Source organism: Entelurus aequoreus, linkage group LG09 (genome assembly GCF_033978785.1).
Source record: "Entelurus aequoreus isolate RoL-2023_Sb linkage group LG09, RoL_Eaeq_v1.1, whole genome shotgun sequence".
Classification (NCBI taxonomy): domain Eukaryota; kingdom Metazoa; phylum Chordata; class Actinopteri; order Syngnathiformes; family Syngnathidae; genus Entelurus; species Entelurus aequoreus.
Genome location: NC_084739.1, coordinates 19,580,240 through 19,598,427, shown reverse-complemented (window position 1 = coordinate 19,598,427; position 18,188 = coordinate 19,580,240). Strand labels below are relative to the sequence as shown.

The following is an 18,188-nucleotide window of genomic DNA, read 5'->3' as shown; positions in this document are numbered from 1 at the left end:
CGCTTGTTTTAAGTCTCTGTGAGAAGGAGAGACGGGAAAGAGTGAGAAACGCATGCAGTTTAATGCCCCGCAGCTAAAAGCAACTGTGTGAGAACGTACACTCGAATATCACGATATAGTCATTTTCTATATCGCACAGAGACAAACCCGCGATATAGCGAGTATATCGATATATCGCCCAGCCCTAGTTTAAAGTCATATCCAACAATTGCGACAACGACTTTTTACTGTCAACTGAGTTTCATTTTTTAATGATTTCTGCTGGTGGTGTGCCTCCGGATTTTTTCAACGCAAAAAATGTGCCTTGGCTCAAAAAAGGTTGAAAAACACTGGTTTACATCTTAAAATAAGAGTCAAAGTCAAAAACCTGAACATATTCTTCTTGTCCTTAGATGTTGAGAAAGGTCATTTTCAAACTGAAAGTGATCTCCAAGTTCCATTCAAACACAAAAAGGCAACACTTTCACCAGTGCAGCTACTCAGAAGCTCCCCGCTAAGCAGAAGCCCCCATGTGTGCTGGCAAGTGAAGATTGGGCTGTCTGCACGGGGAGATGCACAAGCACAGTCTCATTACCAAACCAAATTGACTTCTGATGTCGAGCCCGCGTATTTCTGACGAGTGAAAAAGTGCAGCGTTTTCTTCTCTTTGTAATTGGAGGTTGGAAAGGAGTTTGGGCGCACAGAGACTAAGGGAGATGAGTTTGTCCTGAACAGTTTCTTCTCCCATATCTCACTTTGGTGCTGTTGTTGTTTTCTGCTACATTAAACAATTTTCTTTCAGCGTACTTCCAGAATGCAGTAAGATGTTTTTTTTATGCAAGGCTTTGTGCGACTGGTTCACTTGTAATGCCTCTCACTATTCTAAAGCAAACATCCTACTGATGGAAAGCAACAACCCAGCTCAGCGGGGACAGATTTTGCCCTGTAAAGATGCGCCCTGTGTGGATATTGTGTCAATTTCTCCAGAGGCCGTTGATTGATGCACGCTGTCAAACTGTCAGGCTGTCTCCTAAAAGTGATACTGTGTCCATAATGGCACCCATCGAGGATGCTATTGATTTAAAACTTGCGAGGAAAGTACAAGGAAGCCGGTGGTTTTCATGTATCTATGCTTTTTCATAATTTATGAACACAATATTCTTTCTCTATATCTCTCTGCCACAAATCTCACCTTGCCTCAACCTTTATAGCCCCGCTGCTCAGGTCGGCTAAAACGATTCCATTTATGAATAAGGTTGCAGAGAGGTGAAGGATTTCTAGAAACTTTTTGGACTTTCTAGATTTACATGGAAAATGTAATACAGTACAATGTTGAAAATGTTAAATAAAAATATTTCTAAATTCATTTTTGAAGCTATGTTTGACCTAAAAAAACAATGAAGTTCCCTTTATAGACAAACGTGATATTTTATATTTAAAACATATTTATCAGTGGCGGGCTGTGCGTTTCCCACCTAGGCCTTCAGTGATGTCCTACTTAGTCCCACTTTAATAACTACCCGTCAAAAGACCATAATTTATGTCACCACATGACCACGGCTGGAGAAATACTATACAGAAACACAATTGTGCACGACTGGATATTGAAACACCTCAACAGTGTACAAAACAGGCTATATTTCCGCACATTTAAAAATCAATGAACTCGCATCAGCTTTTAAAACATACCTTGCGTGGTACTGTCAAAATTAAAATAATTGTAAAGAACATATTAAATGTGGAAAAATAAATAAATAAAATATTTGAACTTTTTCTTTGTGAGTTAAAAAAGGGAGAACCGATGATTTCTCTGTTGGCCGGGTATGGCTCCGGAGCCTCTTCCTGCTTTTCGCAAATTACAACTTGCGATTGGATTCTCACTTGGGAGTGACAAGTGAAATTTCAATCACAGTCCCGTTTAGCGTAAGGCTACCTAGATAGGCTACTGACAACAACTCGTGATCTGATTGGCTATCGCAACTGTCTACCAACTACCGTAATTTCCGGACTATAAGCCGCACCTGACTATAAGCTGCACCAGCTAAATTTAGGGGAAAATACAGATTGCTCCATATATAAGCCGCACCCGACTATAAGCCGCAGGGTTTTGATGTGTAATTACCGTAGTATATAGGGGTTCCTGCTACCACGGAGGGGATTGTCGGGACAGAGATGACTGTTTGGGAACGCAAAGCGTCCCATTTATTAACAATAAATCTTTCAATCATTCAATCAAACTTTCACATCTTTGACATGGCGAACAGCATTCGTGCAGAGTACAAATAATACAACGGTGCAAAGTAATACAAAGTGCTCGCCTGTACATTATCAAAATAACCAGCCTACCGGTATATGAAAAGTCAGTCTTTAATCATTGTGTCATCGTCTTCCTCCTGCGTACTAAAACCACCGAAATCCTCTTCGTCGGTGTCGGAGAAGAACAGGCCGTAAATAAGCCGCACCCTTGTATAAGCCGCAGGGACCAGAACGAGGGGAAAAAGTAGCGGCTTATAGTCCGGAAATTACGGTATCTATTCGGCAGAATTCCTACAGCGCTGGCAACAAGCTAGCTGAATTCTGATTGGATAAAAGCTAGGGCTGCGAATCTTTGGGTGTCCCCCGATTCCATTCAATATCGATTCTTGGGGTCACAATTCGATTTTAAATAGATTTTTTTCGATTCAACGCAATTATCGATTCAAAAACAATATTTTCCCGATTCAAAACGATTCTCTATTAATTCAATACATAGGATTTCAGCAGGATCTACCCCAGTCTGCTGACATGTAAGCAGAGAAGTAGATTTTTGTAAAAAGCTTTTTTTTTTTTTTTTTTTTTTTTTTTTTAAATGTCCTGCCCAGCTTCTCGGGCAAATCATATAGCAGATGTAGATGCCCATATCGGCTGTTCAGATTTACTTTACAAAAGAGAAGTGTAGGATACTTCTCTTGTTGCCTTACTTGTATTTTGACTTTATTAAATGTATTTATATTATCATTTGGTGCAGCCGGGCCGGAGCAGGAGGGGATAGAAAGAGAGAAAAAGGAAGACAGAGGGGGGAATTGTGGGGACAAGAGGGGGATTAGACAGAGAGACAAAAACAACAACAGCAAACACAACAACAACGACAACAACAACAGAGCAACATCAGCAAATACGACATGTACAAATATGATGGTAAAAGTAATAGCAAATAAGCAGTTAGCGAAAATTTAAAAAAAAAAAAAAAAAAATACAGAAATGACAATGAGCATTATTACACTAAAAATGGAGCAATATGAATACCAATAGAAATAGTGCTATTGATAATAAACAATACCAGTACTTTACCTTTATTATCAACAATACAATTGTTCAAATGCAACAATACATATACGTAATGATAACTTGAGATACGAAAGAATGCAGAAAAATGGAGGGGAAGAAAGAGAAGCAACCTTAACCTTGTAGATTGTTATAGTAACAATAGGTTAAGCTTTGTCAGTGTGCCATGTGTTATACCCAGTTTACCCTAGGGCAACAACGTTAATATATGTTTGATGAAACGTGATTATGTGCATGAGTGTATGTGTGCATATGTACTTGTATATGTACAGTATGTGTATATGTGTGCTTGTACAGTGAATGTATATGTACAGTATGTGTATATGTGTGTACAGCGAATGTATATGTACAGTATATGTATACAGTATGTGTGTTTGAACAGTGAATGTATATGTACAGTATGTGTAAATGTGTGTTTGTACAGTGAATGTATATGTACAGTATATGTATGTGTGTGTTTGTACAGTGAATGTATGTGTAGTATGTGTATGTGTGTGTTTGTACAGTGAATGTATATGTACAGTATGTGTATATGTATGTTTTTACAGTGAATGTATATGTACAGTATGTGTATACAGTATGTTTGTATAATGAATGTGCGTGTGGATGTACGAACTTTGAGTGTGTAAATATGTACTGTATTTATTTGTATATGTATGTGGGAGCGTAGGTACCTATGTATGTCTGTATGTATGTGTGTGAGTATATGTGAATTTGCATGTACAATACATTTGACTCCCAGTGTGTGCGGGAGCCAGAGTACGGCCCCAGCCTCCCCGAGAACCCATCCCACAAACAGTAGGTGTGGTGCCCAGGGAACCAGGGGCCACCGCCCCCACGCAGCCAAGCCGGACAGCGACAGGAACCCCAGAGCCTGGCCCACCGTGCCGCCCACAAGGGCCAGCAGCAGGCCGCAGACAGACGCACCCGGCAGAGGACAAGGCACGAGAAAAACAGGGGGAAGCCAGACCCCAAGCCAGCGAGAGACCACACCCCACACGGACAGAAAGGCGGGACGCCCCGCCCGAGGGGCCCGGAGACCCCCCGCAACCGGACGGGAAGACCGCCCCCGCCCCACCGGCAACAGGGTCCCCACGAACTCCCCCCACCCCCCACCCCCGGAGAGCGCGGCGAGGCCAGCCCACGGCCACCCCACCCAAGCCGGCCGCCACAGGACCACCCAGCACAGGGCCACAGGAACCACCCACCCCACCCGCAGGGACCCCAACGATGGAGATGGAACAACCAGCAACCGCCCCGCCGAGTCCCCCCCCCTGAGGTAGGGGAATAAATAAATAAAATAAATAAATACATAATAATAATAATAATAATAATATTAATAAAATATATTTTTTTTAAAAAGGGGAAAATAAATAAATAAATAAATAATTAAATCTATTTATAAAAAAATTAATAAATAAAAAAAGAATTAAAAGAAGATCACAGACATGCTGACACACAAGGTCGCTACCCCAACAACTGGCCGACTCGCAGCACCTCGGAATACCCTGCAGCACCAAGCCACCACAGTAGACGCAGGGACCAGACCCAGCAGGCCCCAACCAAGACGGCCACCCGGAAGGGATGGACGGCGGGACCCAGGAGCTCCAGACACGCAGTCCGGATGCAGTAGCCTGAGGCGCCGACCCCCACCCGACAGGCAGGCCCAGAACGTACCCCCAGAAATATACATATATATATATATACATCCACATAAACATACACATGTACACATACACACACATACACATGCATACACATACACATACACATACACATATATATACATACATACATACATACATACACACACACACACACATACACATACATATACACAGTTTGTCAGCCCCGACAACCACCACGCGCGCGCGCTGCCACCAGTCACAACATCAGCCACCCCCCTGCACCAGACCCAGCAGCCACGGGCGCCCACACCACAAACAGACGGCAGCAGAAACAGCAGCCACAACACCCACAGACAGCCAGCACCACCCAATCAAATCAAAGCGATCAAAAAAAAACCGCGACCGGCAGTCACACGCCAACAGGATCACAGATACCAGCCAGCGCCAGCCCGCCAGCAAGCCCAAACGCCAACACGCAAACAAGAGACACCAACACCCCCCCCCCCCCCCCCCGCCAAAAGACCCCACCACCCCAACCCAAACCCGCACAAACACACCACCGCCCAAACAACCGAGACACAGTATCCAGACCAGACACGGGCGCCGCGCCGCCACCACATCAAGTCGCCAACAGAGACCCCACAGCGCAAGGTCGGGCCACACGGGCACGGACCCCACCCAACAGGAAGCGAGACCCGCGCGACGCCACACACAAATAAATAATAAGATTAAACAAAAATAACAATAATTTAAAAAAATAAAATAAAAATAAAAAATAATAATAAAATGAAATACAAATTAAATTAAAAATAACAAATACAAATAATTAAATAAAATAAAGTAAGTAAATAATAAAAATTATTTTAAAAAAAAAAAAAAAAAAATAAAATAAAAATAAATAAATATATATATATATATACATACACATACACACACATACATACACACATACACACATATATATATATATATATATACATACATATACACATATACACATTAAAAAAAATAAAAAAAATAAATAAAATAAAAATAAATAAATAAATAAATAATGATATAGTAAAAAGCTTTTATAATTGTAAAGGACAATGTTTTATCAACTGATTGCAATAATGTAAATTTGTTTTAACTATTAAATTAACCAAAATTACCGGTATGACTTATTTTATCTTTGTGAAAATATTGGACACAGTGTGTTGTTAAGCTTATGAGATGCGATGCAAGTGTAAGCCACTGTGACACTATTGTTCTTTTTTTTTTTTTTTTTATAAACGTCTAATGATAATGTCAATGAGGGATTTTTAATCACTGCTATGTTGAAATTGTAACTAATATTGATACTGTTGTTGATAATATTAATTTTTGTTTCACTACTTTTGGTTTGTTCTATGTCGTGTTTGTGTCTCCTCTCAATTGCTCTGTTTATTGCAGTTCTAAGTGTTGCTGGATCAGGTTTGGTTTTGGAATTGGATTGCATTGTTATGGTATTGCTGTGTATTGTTTTGTTGGATTGATTCATTTAAAATATATATGTATATAAAAATTAAATAAACAAAATAAATAAATTAAAATCGATTTTTTTAAAATTTGAATCGATACTGAAAGGCACAACGTGAGAATTGCGATTCAAATTCGAATCGATTTTTTCCCACACCCCTAATAAAAGCTCTAACGAAAAAACAAGCAACACTGGAGCCTAGTAACACATGAAGAGAATATGATGAATACTTTATGGCAAGTAGATTAAAATGAACTTTTATTAATCTATGATCATGATTTATGTAAGGCCAGCGGAGAAGGCCTTGCTGGCCCTAACGGCACACCACTGATATTTATGAACAAATTGTTTTTTGTTTTTATTACACTAGCGTATGATTGTTTGTTAATTGTTTTACAATAACATTTATGTATCCAACTTGTTTTTGCACAATCTAACCCAATACAGCCTTTTCACAAATAATGTGTGCTTGGGGTCGCATTCTAACAATATGTTTGTTACTGTAATTGTGTCAAACTACACAAAAAAATAATTGATCATTACTGTCACAATATTGAATGCGAAATGAATCCTATATGTTCCCAATTATGTTTTATTCATAACCAGCACATATGCACATACTTTATGCACGCGGTTTATAGTCATTACCCCCTTTGTGAATAAATTATCATGGGATCGTTGTTTTCGTCGGGTCCTCATGCAATTCATCTTAGACTATTTGTGACTAATTAACATAGTCAGGCAGTCAAGTAGTTAAATGACAGAGAGCATCATTGTGGCTCTTAAAGCATCACAATCATGACTGAAGGGCCTTGTTGTGGGCTGAGAGGCGTGCACATAGTATACATGTTAAACTTGGCACTATTGAGCTAAGAATTGATGATGGATTCATAAATGTTCTGATAATAACCATCTGTTTGTCAACACGGTCTTGTTTGAATGCAAATGTATCAACATGTGATCAACGGGCATGGGGAAATATCCATCCATCCATCCATTTTCTACCGCTTGATACTTGAATTAATGTGGTTGCCTAAAAGCACTCCAAGTTACGCGCAAAATTGTGATGATTTACCCGAACATGCTGTTTTTTTAATCCTGTTAGGTTTTTAGTGAAATGTCAAATACAGCTTAATGTTTAACCGGTTTGATATGAGCTGGCATTTTCTGCTTTTTAACATCAGAAAAATGACAAAATCAGTCGCCCATCTGTACTAAGCTGCAAAATCCTGTCTTTGCTTTAGTATGAAAGTGCTTCTAATGCAGATCTCTTATCCAGTCAAAGGAGGCCTGTTTTTCAGAGATAGCATATCTGCTTCTTCAGCGATCGGCTGATGCTTCTACTGTTAAGATGTTTTATTAATCATTTTTTTTCTGTCAAAGGATGTATTATTAATAATATTTTATATCATAGTGTGGTACACAGTGTAATGCGGTAGAACTTATATACGTTTTACTTGTATTCAATGGAGCAGAAAATGTGGGAAAAGAAGTGCGTTCTTAGAAGAGTTAAGAAAGAGAATGCATTATGATGAATACGTTTACAATCATGCATTGTGTGACAATTATACAGTCACAACAAAAATTGTTATTAATAACTGTGATGCTTCATGTTGAAGGGGCTGATTGCAACATTTACACAGTTTCTTAGAGGGCGCTAACTTTCTAAAGTATTTTACACAGTATATCCCGCCCTCTTACGGTTTCTAGAATGTATTGACATAACTATGTACGTACATAACACATGCACACACATTAGCTTCGGGTTTTGTTAGCTCATGAGAGCGATTTGGATAGTTCATATTAGCAGTCATTGAATGTATAGTTTATCACAACAATAACATGACTGCAAATTGTTCGCTGCTTCTGTTGGACTGCTTTTGTACACCAAATGTTTTATCTGTCCCAGTAAAAAAGTGATTACATAAACTTAGTAATTGTGAAAAATATAGATACCGGAAGTTTTAAAGGTGGCGACTTGTCCAGGGTGTACCCCGCCTACCGCCTGAATGCAGCTGAGATAGGCTCCAGCTCCCCCCGCCACCCCAAAAGGGACAAGCGGAAGAAGATGGATGGATGGATGTTCTGTTAAACCACTAATGGTAACATAAGCTAACCAATGTTGTTTTTGTTATAAAGTTAGCTTTAAAAAATGTAACTGTGAGCAAGTGGCAAACAGCACCTTTAAGTATCTATCATAACTCCTTTGGATGCCAGTCTAGATTGTAAAATACATAATATACCATCAATCAATCAATCAATGTTTATTTATATAGCCCTAAATCACAAGTGTCTTAAAGGGCTGCACAAGCCATAACGACATCCTCGGTACAGAGCCCACATAAGGGCAAGGAAAAACTCACCCCAGTGGGATGTCGATGTGAATGACTATGAGAAACCTTGGAGGACCGCATACAGTCTAGGGGAGACCGAAAGCAATGGATGTCGAGTGGGTCTGACATAATATTGTGAAAGTCCAGTTCATAGTGGATCCAACATAATATACATGTACATGTGTTAAGTTATGATAAACAGTAAGAATCTATATTTTTCAATAACATTTAAGACCAATTATTGTTTATATTTTGTTTAAAACAATGTATTGTTTCGTAAAAACCAGAGCGTATGGTAAACAAAAAAGTGAGCGTTCCATAGTGTACAGTAAATGTATTGTAATAAAGTCAATGATAGAGTGTGTGATAATGTCCGATGTGTATGTAAGGTACTGTATAGTAAAAAAAACAAAAATAAAATAGTTTAATAGTTTTTAATGTTGTAATGTTTTGTTTATTAAAAATACTATACTATTTTTTTTTTTTTTTTATGGTACAGTAAGTTGAAAACAAAAATAAGTTGATATCTAACAATATATTTATTTAATGAAATGCATTCTAAAAAATAAAACTTAAAATATATATATAATGTTTTCTATTTTAATTGTGGGAATAAAATCAAAAGACTAAAGAGCTGTTACCAAGGTAAAGAAAGGGCCCAATCTACTCAGATCAAAAGTGCAAACAATAAAATGGTGTGTACTATTAGTGTGTGTGTTGCAAGTGTTCTACTATGACTGTGTGTACAGTTGATAATAAGTGCAAAAGTGGTGCAGATTGCCCCTATTTAAATGAGGTATTTGCATGTACTATCTGCTGTCACTATAGAGCCAATCGTGTCCTGATATCATTTTCCAACCTGTGGTATTTTATTATGTTGTAAAACATGCAGCACAAAACTATAAACTGTTCCACCTTTTCACAATATCTATGGCGAAACTCAAAAGATTTGAATATCGTGCAAAAGTTCATTCATGTCATCAGTTCAACTTCAAATGTGAAACTAATATATGATATCAATTCATTGCATGCAAAGTAAGGTATGGCAAGCCTTTATTTGCTATCATTTTGATGATCACAGCTTACAAGTTTCTGAAATTTTTAATTCAAAGTTGTCATAAGTTATAAGACATATATCATCAAAATTATATTTAAAAGAAGGCTTGAAATATCTTGAGATGCATGTTATGAGCCTAGGTCATTAGTATTAGTTGTTACCTTGTAAATCTAATTGCATTAATAAATAAACCTTTGCACGATATTCCAATTGTTGTTTTGTTTCACCTGTAGAAGTGTGATCTAGACAACAGAACCTATTTTTAGCACACCAAAGGTGCGCTCTGATTCGAAGGTGTTATTGGCACAGTACCGGCACCACTGTAATGGTGCTCTGGAATAATCCATACACAAGAAAATGCATGTTACAACTGTCCAAATATGTTGACACACACACACACTGAATTGTGTCTACATTATCTGTCCTTGTACTGTGATTGCCTCCTTTCTCACAGCCATTTGTGCGTAACAGGGCCCATTTCCACGTGCTAAACAAACGCAAAAGAGCGCCCGCAAAAACAGTTTTAGGATTAAAAAAACTAAAAATGCTAAACGTGCTAAATTATTATTTTTGCATCTATTATTATTTGTTGTACTATCTACCTATTATTGTGGACATTCTGATAATCAACATAATGTATAGTTTGCATATACATGAAAATAGACAGGCTAAATGAATTCTGCTCACTATTCCTCAGCACACAGGCTTAGTAGATCAGCTTTGCAATGCTATTAAGTTTTCACATGTTTTAATTCACGCAAAGCTTTAGTAAAAAAGGCATAAAAGTACAGTTTTAAAAAAGTACCAGTACAGTGCATCTGGGAAGTATTCAAAGTGTTTCACTTTTCCACATTTTGTTGTTACAGCCTTATTTCAAAATGGAATACATTCATTTTTGTCCACAAAATTCTACAGACGATACCCTTAATAAAAATGTGAAAAGTTTTTTTTTGTTTTTGTTTTTTTAAGATTTTGCAAACTTATTACAAATAGAAAAATAAAAAAATCACATGTACCTAAGTATTCACAGAATTGGCTCAATACTTTGTTGATTCACCTTTGGCAAGTCTTATTGAATATGATGCCACAAGCTTGACACTTCGATCTTTGGGCAGTTTGGCCTTTTACTCTTTGCGGCACCTCTCATAGTGAATGTCACTATGAGAGAAAATATCCCTTAGGGATATTTTCGTTCACTTTTGTCTAAAAGCGCTAAATTTGGCACATGTGTAGCTCAGGGCATACTTAAATGATTTAGCTAGGGCGCCCGCGCCGGGGACTTTTGGTATCGCCACAGCGGCCAATCAAATATGGCCGCCACTTGTAATAGCTTTTGTCTCTAACATTTGAAACAGATGAGCTACAAATGTAAACTTGATGTCTATTTAATGTGTTTTGACAATTACAAATGTGTTGGAATGCTCATTTTTATTTTTGGGTGTGTCTAGACCCCTAATTTGCATATTTCCAAGTGGCGTTTTGCAGTTCTGAAGACATTGGACGTAACTTGGGCATTGTTACGAGTAAAACCTGGTGCAACATGCATGATTCCCTTCTAATGTTTATATGAAATGTCGGGGGGGGTTAAAGGGCAACTACTCTTTGGCTACTTGCGGGGGAGGCCACGTGGAGGCTGTCTTCTTCGCTCCCTTTTTTATTTTTGTTTATTATTTTTTTACATTTTTTTATCATTTTTTTTGGGGGGGGTGGGGTTGTTGTTGTTTTTGTTCCCCAATTACTTGAAAAAAGCTGCACCAAGTGTGCGCATCCAGGTTAGTGTGCTGGACCCTCATTGTTGGTGCATGCACCCTCACATCCACACAATGAGGTGCAACAGACCCCAGATTTAAAGCACTTGCAGCGCCCGCTACAAGACTTCTTCCACCCGCAGCGAAGAAGGATGGCACAGGCTGTACTGGCATCCGGCAGATGGGTCCACTATGGTTCCCAAGTCTTTGTTGTCGTGCTGTTCCATCCCCACATTCCAAAATTGGGAATATTCAGTTTGACGGAGGTTGCCTGACTACAATAAAAACTGGCCTGCAGCAGTGCCCTTCTGTATTATCCTCATAGGCTTTGAAGAGTCCTGGTCCTTGAAGGACAATGTCATTGAATACTCTTAAAGGTTCAGGAACAGATACCGTAAGACAGTTGGAAGGTAAGGTGCCATCAAATTTGTGTGCTGGTTGTAAACAATACTTGTGTAAAACCAAGGCAGCCCTTGTCAACAAAAGTGCCTCATCTTGATCAATCTAGTTGGAATCCTGGCCTCTAGCTACACTGTCTGCCACTTTTTGCTTGCTTGTAATGTACATCTCCCTCCCTTTCTGGTGTTCACTCCAGTCAGGCAGAAAAGAGAGGAGATGTGTCTTGAATGTTGTTGTGTGAGGTTCATTATAACAACAGACATGCCCACGTTCATTCATAAGGGTTCTATAGAGTTGCCTTAAATTAGAAATTGTGAAGGAGCAATCTGAATCCTCAACTAGGGCAACAATTTGCGCTATAGTCAGACGGTCAAAGGTTTCCCTTCTTCTTCTGATATGCTGGAAGATGTTTTATGTTGTGCAACTTGTGCTGCATATCTCAAGTTCAGAAAACATTTGGTATGATAGTACACATCTGCTGCGTGCACATCAGACGCTTGAGTAACTAATCTCCCAAGAAGTTTAAAATCTTTACTAGATAGCTAGATAGATAGTACTTTATTGATTCCTTCAGGAGAGTTCCCTCAGGAAAATTTTAACTAGATTCTGCCCAGCTTTTCATTTTGGAATCAACATTATTTGTTAATGCCTTGTGCAGATCTTTTGTATCCTCCCCTTCACATATCACACAATGAATACCACTGGTTTGGGGATGACTTGATCAAAGCTTTTTAGGACTTAATAAGAAGGGGACAGCATGATCCTCATGCTTTCGAGCCCTTTTAACACGAGAACTACTACAGTAGCTTCTGCAGCGTTTGTGGTATTTGGCCTTATTTGATACAAGTGTTGATGCGATACCTGAACCATCATTCAATTGATCAATTGTGACATTCATACATGAAGGTATAGCATTCGTAATTTTAATTAAATCTTTGAGATCCTTTTCTAGCGACAACATTTCTTCGCTTTTGGGTGTTTGTAAGGGGTCATCAGACTGTAATTGGCACAGACAAGATAAGTCCCAATTGATGCTGCTGCTGCTACTATTACTATCAGATGATGTGGAGGCCATATTGTTTGATAATAGCTACACTGAAAAATGCATTACATGAAAATAAAGTTGATGATTTTCACAGTGTTAGATTAGGCAGTAGAATGACTGTACATAGATAAGCTCTTCTGTATGATTTTCACATCAGCAGAACTCAGGAGACACAACAGTAGCCTGTCAAGGGACCAAACTATTATCACACTGTGTGGATAACCGTGTCGGAGCCTTCTCTGTAAGATACGTTTCTGTTTCTGTTGAAACAGAAACCTATATTACAGGGGGGGTAACACTGACTTTCTCTACTTTTACAAATGTTACAATGAAATATATCTGTAGCTTTACATTCTATCTGTGTTGAAATATATGTGCAATACATTTTGGTAGATAATGGCTGTGTTGTTAATATGGAAATTAAAGTGCTCTAATAAATAAATGATCATAAATCTGATCATTCCAGTATGTTTCTGATGCTCAAAAAACCTAAAAGTATCAAAAGTTAAGGTACACCTAATTTTTACATAGCCGCCATCTTGGAAATATGCTAATTAGGTGTCCAGACACACCCAATCATAAAGATGATTTTTCCATCATATTTCTAATTGTCAAAAAACATGAAATAGACACCAAGTTTGGATTTGTAGCTCATCTGGTTCAAATGTAGAGGCAAAAGCGTGTTCAGGTGGTGGCCATATTGGATCAGCCGCTGTGGCAACCCCAAAGGTCACCGGCGCGGGCGCCCTAGCCAAATCATTTAAGTATGCCCTGAGCTACACCTGTGCCAAATTTGGCGCTTTTAGACAAAAGTGAACGAACACACCCTAAAATCTCCCTAAGGGCCCCCACTATCAAGCGCCATCAGGTTGGAGGAGAAGCGTTGGTTTTTTTTCATCCAGGATGTCGCAGGTTGTATTCAAAAAGACTTGAGGCTGTAATTGCTGCCAAAGGTGCATCAACAAAGTCTTAAGCAAAGGGTGTGAATTCTTAATATACATGTGATTCTTTTTAATTAGGGCCCGAGCTGTTGCTGTTTATTATTATTTTTATTCTTCCACCAGTTTGGAGGCCTTTTTGAGGCCCTTAGCATGCACGAAAAGTCCCCAAATTTTGCAAATGCGTCATGTATGGCGCAAAATGTAATTTTTGGGGGGTCTTGAAAAGGACATTTTAATATTGGCTCTCAAGTGCCACCTTTAAAATTTGAAAAAATAGCCCCTCCACCAGTTTCACGTATAGAAACAAAAGTTGCTGGAGACCTCTATCATGACGGGACGCACATAACATTTTTAATTAAATTAGCAAAAAATACATTAAAAATATATTTTTCACATTGTCATTATCGGTTATTGTGTGTAGAATTGTGAGGACACAAAGTAATTGCGTTTTGGAACAAGGCTGTCACATAAAATGTAGAAAAAGTCAAGCGCTGTGAATACTTTCCGGATGTAAGCAGTTTGGCAACACTTTAAAATCCAGCCTGTGTTTACAATTTGTCATATAATATTTACAATGGGTTTTGATGACACACTTTTAACGTGGTGGGTGTGCAAATTGTTGGTCAAATCTGAAATGCATAGCTTGGCTTTGCAAAACCTGAGCCCTGCAACTATAACCGGGCTGAAAACCCCTAATGTGATTAAACACAGAGCTTTGGGAAGCTTTGGGGGTAAAAAAAAAATAAACTCCATCTACTGTGGAAGCGACACAAGGACATCCTTTGAGATGAGGGAGAAGAAAAATCCTCCCATTTTCCTCTTGTGCCGCCATGATGCTTCACATTTGTGTTTGTAGACAAGGAGCAGTTTCTCAGGACACATCATGGTGTTGTGTGGCAAAACTCTCCTGTTTGTCAAAACACATCAGTGTGACTCACGCTGCTGCCACTGGATTATTTAATTGAACTCCAGCAGAATATCAAACACCCACTTTGACCTTTCAACAAACACTAAAACTGCGGTGTGTAAATTAATTCCGTTTTGAGGTGATAACAAGGTCGTTATTAGACTATTAAATAAAAGTAAGGGAATAGATGAGGAGAGTAAGCCACAACAAAAGGTGGAGAGCGTAAAGAGCAGACCTGAGACATTCACTGAGACAAATAAGGGTGCAAATTTCATATTCTTTCCGATGCCGCTTTGCGGCGAGCCATTCAGAGGCAGTGCAGCGTGAAGATCCGTCACTGTCGGAGGACATGCAGGTTGTCAATTGATAATGAAGCACAGAGCTACGGGCCTTCAGCTCCTTGCTGTCCTAATTATGCTGACTGAGAACCCGCCACCTTTGTGTTAACATTTGATTTATTTCTACCAGCCTGCATGTAAAGGAGCGCTGTTCTTTTTTCTCTTTTTTTACAAATGAGTTTCAAACAGGAAAAATCACACCTCATTAATTAGGGGCTCAAACAAAAGCACATTGTCAGCACTAGTGGTATTTGAATTGATTTGGAAATACAGTGGAACTTCTAAAGACATCTAAAGACGACGAGATATGTAAAAGATATCTAAATCTGCACAATTAATTCAATTTTAATCACGACGTAGCTGCCCAGTTAAATGAAGGTGATTGTCAATTATATTAACATTTAAAAAGCAGGCACCTCTTGAAGCCCCATGAAGCAGTCCCTACCCTTGCCATATGCCATTTTGTATGGACACATCTAGTTTATTATATACTACATGCAAAATAAACTGTTCACTGGATGAGTCCAAAGCGCCCGTTTTTTATGTTACGTGTCGCTTTTCCATTGACAACATCTACAGGGACCGTGACATAATTGGGGGCTCGTCCGGGAAATGAAAATAATTGTTGCGGGATCTGCCGAAATTATTTGAATCTTCGAAAAGAAAACAACATAATTTAGTCTGGTATGAACCTCTGTTATAGAGTTAACACTTCTCTGTGCTTTGTATAGTCTTCTTGCAATATACAAAACCCAAAACCAGTGAAGTTGGCACGTTGTGTAAATCGTAAATAAAAACAGAATACAAGGGTTTGCTAATCCTTTTCAACTTATATTCAACTGAAGATATTTGATGTTCGAACTGAGAAACTAATTTTTTTTGTGCAAATAATCAGTAAAGGCCTACTGAAACCCACTACTACCGACCACGCAGTCTGATAGTTTATATATCAATGATGAAATCTTAACATTGCAACACATGCCAATACGGCCGGGTTAACTTATTAAGTGTAATTTTAAATTTCCCGCGATATTCCGGTTGAAAAGGTCTAGGTATGATGACGTTTGCGCGTGACGTTAATGGTTGAAACGGAAGTATTCGGACACATTGTATCCCAATACAAACAGCTCTGCTTTCATCGCAAAATTCCACAGTATTCTGGACATCTGTGTTGGTGAATCTTTTGCAATTTGTTTAATGAACAATGGAGACTGCAAAGGAGAAAAGCTGTATTAGCGGCTGGCTGTAGCAACACAACCAGGAGGACTTTGACTTGGATAGCAGACGCGCTATCCGACGCTAGCCGCCGACCGCATCGATGATCGGGTGAAATCCTTCGTCGCGCCGTCGATCGCTGAAACGCAGGTGAGCACGGGTGTTGATGAGCAGATAAGGGCTGGCGTAAGTGGAGCGCTAATGTTTTTATCATAGCTCTGACGAGGTCCCGTAGCTAAGTTAGCTTCAATGGCGTCGTTAGCAACAGCATTGCTAGGCTTCGACAGGCGGCACAGCATTAGCCGTGTATTTACAGGTCCAGTGTTAGGTTCGGTGTCTCCTGATAATAATATTGTTGATTTTCTGTCTATTCTTCAAGTCAGGGGCTTATTTCTTTTGTTTCTATCTGCATTTAAGCACGATGCTATCACGTTAGCTCCGTAGCTAAAGTGCTTCACCGATGTATTGTTGTGGAGATAAAAGTCACTGTGAATGTCCATTTCGCGTTCTCGACTCTCATTTTCAAGAGGATATAGTATCCGAGGTGGTTTAAAATACAAATCCGTGATCCACAATAGAAAAAGGAGAAAGTGTAGAATCCAACGAGCCCTTTTACCTAAGTTACGGTCAGAGTGAAAAAAGATACGTCCTGCACTGCACTCTAGTCCTTCACTCTTACGTTCCTCATCCACAAATCTTTCATCCTTGCTCAAATTAATGGGGTAATCGTCGCTTTCTCGGTCCGAATCACTCTCGCTGCTGGTGTAAACAATGGAGAAATGTGAGGAGCCCTTCAACCTGCGACGTCACGCTACTTCCGGTACAGGCAAGGCTTTTTTTATCAGCGACCAAAAGTTGCGAACTTTATCGTCGATGTTCTCTACTAAATCCTTTCAGCAAAAATATGGCAATATCGCGAAATGATCAAGTATGACACATAGAATGGATCTGCTATCCCCGTTTAAATAAAAAAAAATCATTTCAGTAGGCCTTTAACTTACAATTTAATGGCAGCAACACATTGCAAAAAATTTGGCAAAGGGGCATTCTTACCACTGTGTTACATGGCCTTTCCTTTTAACAACACTCGGTAAACGTTGGGGAACTGAGGAGACCAATTTTTGAAGCTTTTCAAGTGGAATTATTTCCCATTCTTGCCTAATTTGCAGCTTAAGTTGTTCAACAGTCCGGGGTCTCTGTTGTGGTATTTTACGCTTCATATTGCGCCACACATTTTCAAAAGGGAGACAGGTCTGGACTACAGGCAGGCCAGTTTAGTACCCACACTCTTTTACTACGAAGTCACGCTGTTGTAACACGTGCAGAATGTTGCTTGGCATTGTCTTGCTGAAATAAGCAAGGGCGTCTATGAAAAAGATGTTGCTTGGATGGCAACATATGTTGCTCCAAACCCTGTATGTAACTTTCAGCATTGATGGTGCCTTCACAGATGTGTAAGTTACCCATGCCTTGGGCACTAATGCACCCCCATACCATCACAGATGCTGGCTTTTGAAATGTGCGCCTATAACAATTTGGATGGTTATTTTCCTCTTTGGTCTGGAGGACACCACGTCCACAGTTTCCAAAAACAATTTGAAATGTGGACCCGTCAGACCACAGAACACTTTTACACTTAGCATCAGTCCATCTTAGATGAGCTCAGGCCCAGCAATGCCGGCAGCGTTTCTGGGTGTTGTTGATAAATAGCTTTCGTTTTGCATAGTACAGTTTTAACTTGCACTTACAGATGTAGCGACGAACTGTAGTTACTGA

General features: G+C 39.3%; 1 protein-coding gene and 1 long non-coding RNA gene across 5 annotated transcripts in view; one reads left to right on the top strand and one right to left on the bottom strand.

The window, feature by feature from the left end:
- Positions 1-18,188, bottom strand: part of LOC133657233 (uncharacterized) — a 972,718-nt gene that overhangs the window by 496 nt on the left and 954,034 nt on the right. The gene's annotated exons all lie outside the window — the stretch shown is intronic.
- khdrbs2 (KH domain containing, RNA binding, signal transduction associated 2) overlaps positions 1-18,188 on the top strand; it is a 144,649-nt gene that overhangs the window by 100,505 nt on the left and 25,956 nt on the right. The window lies entirely within an intron of this gene.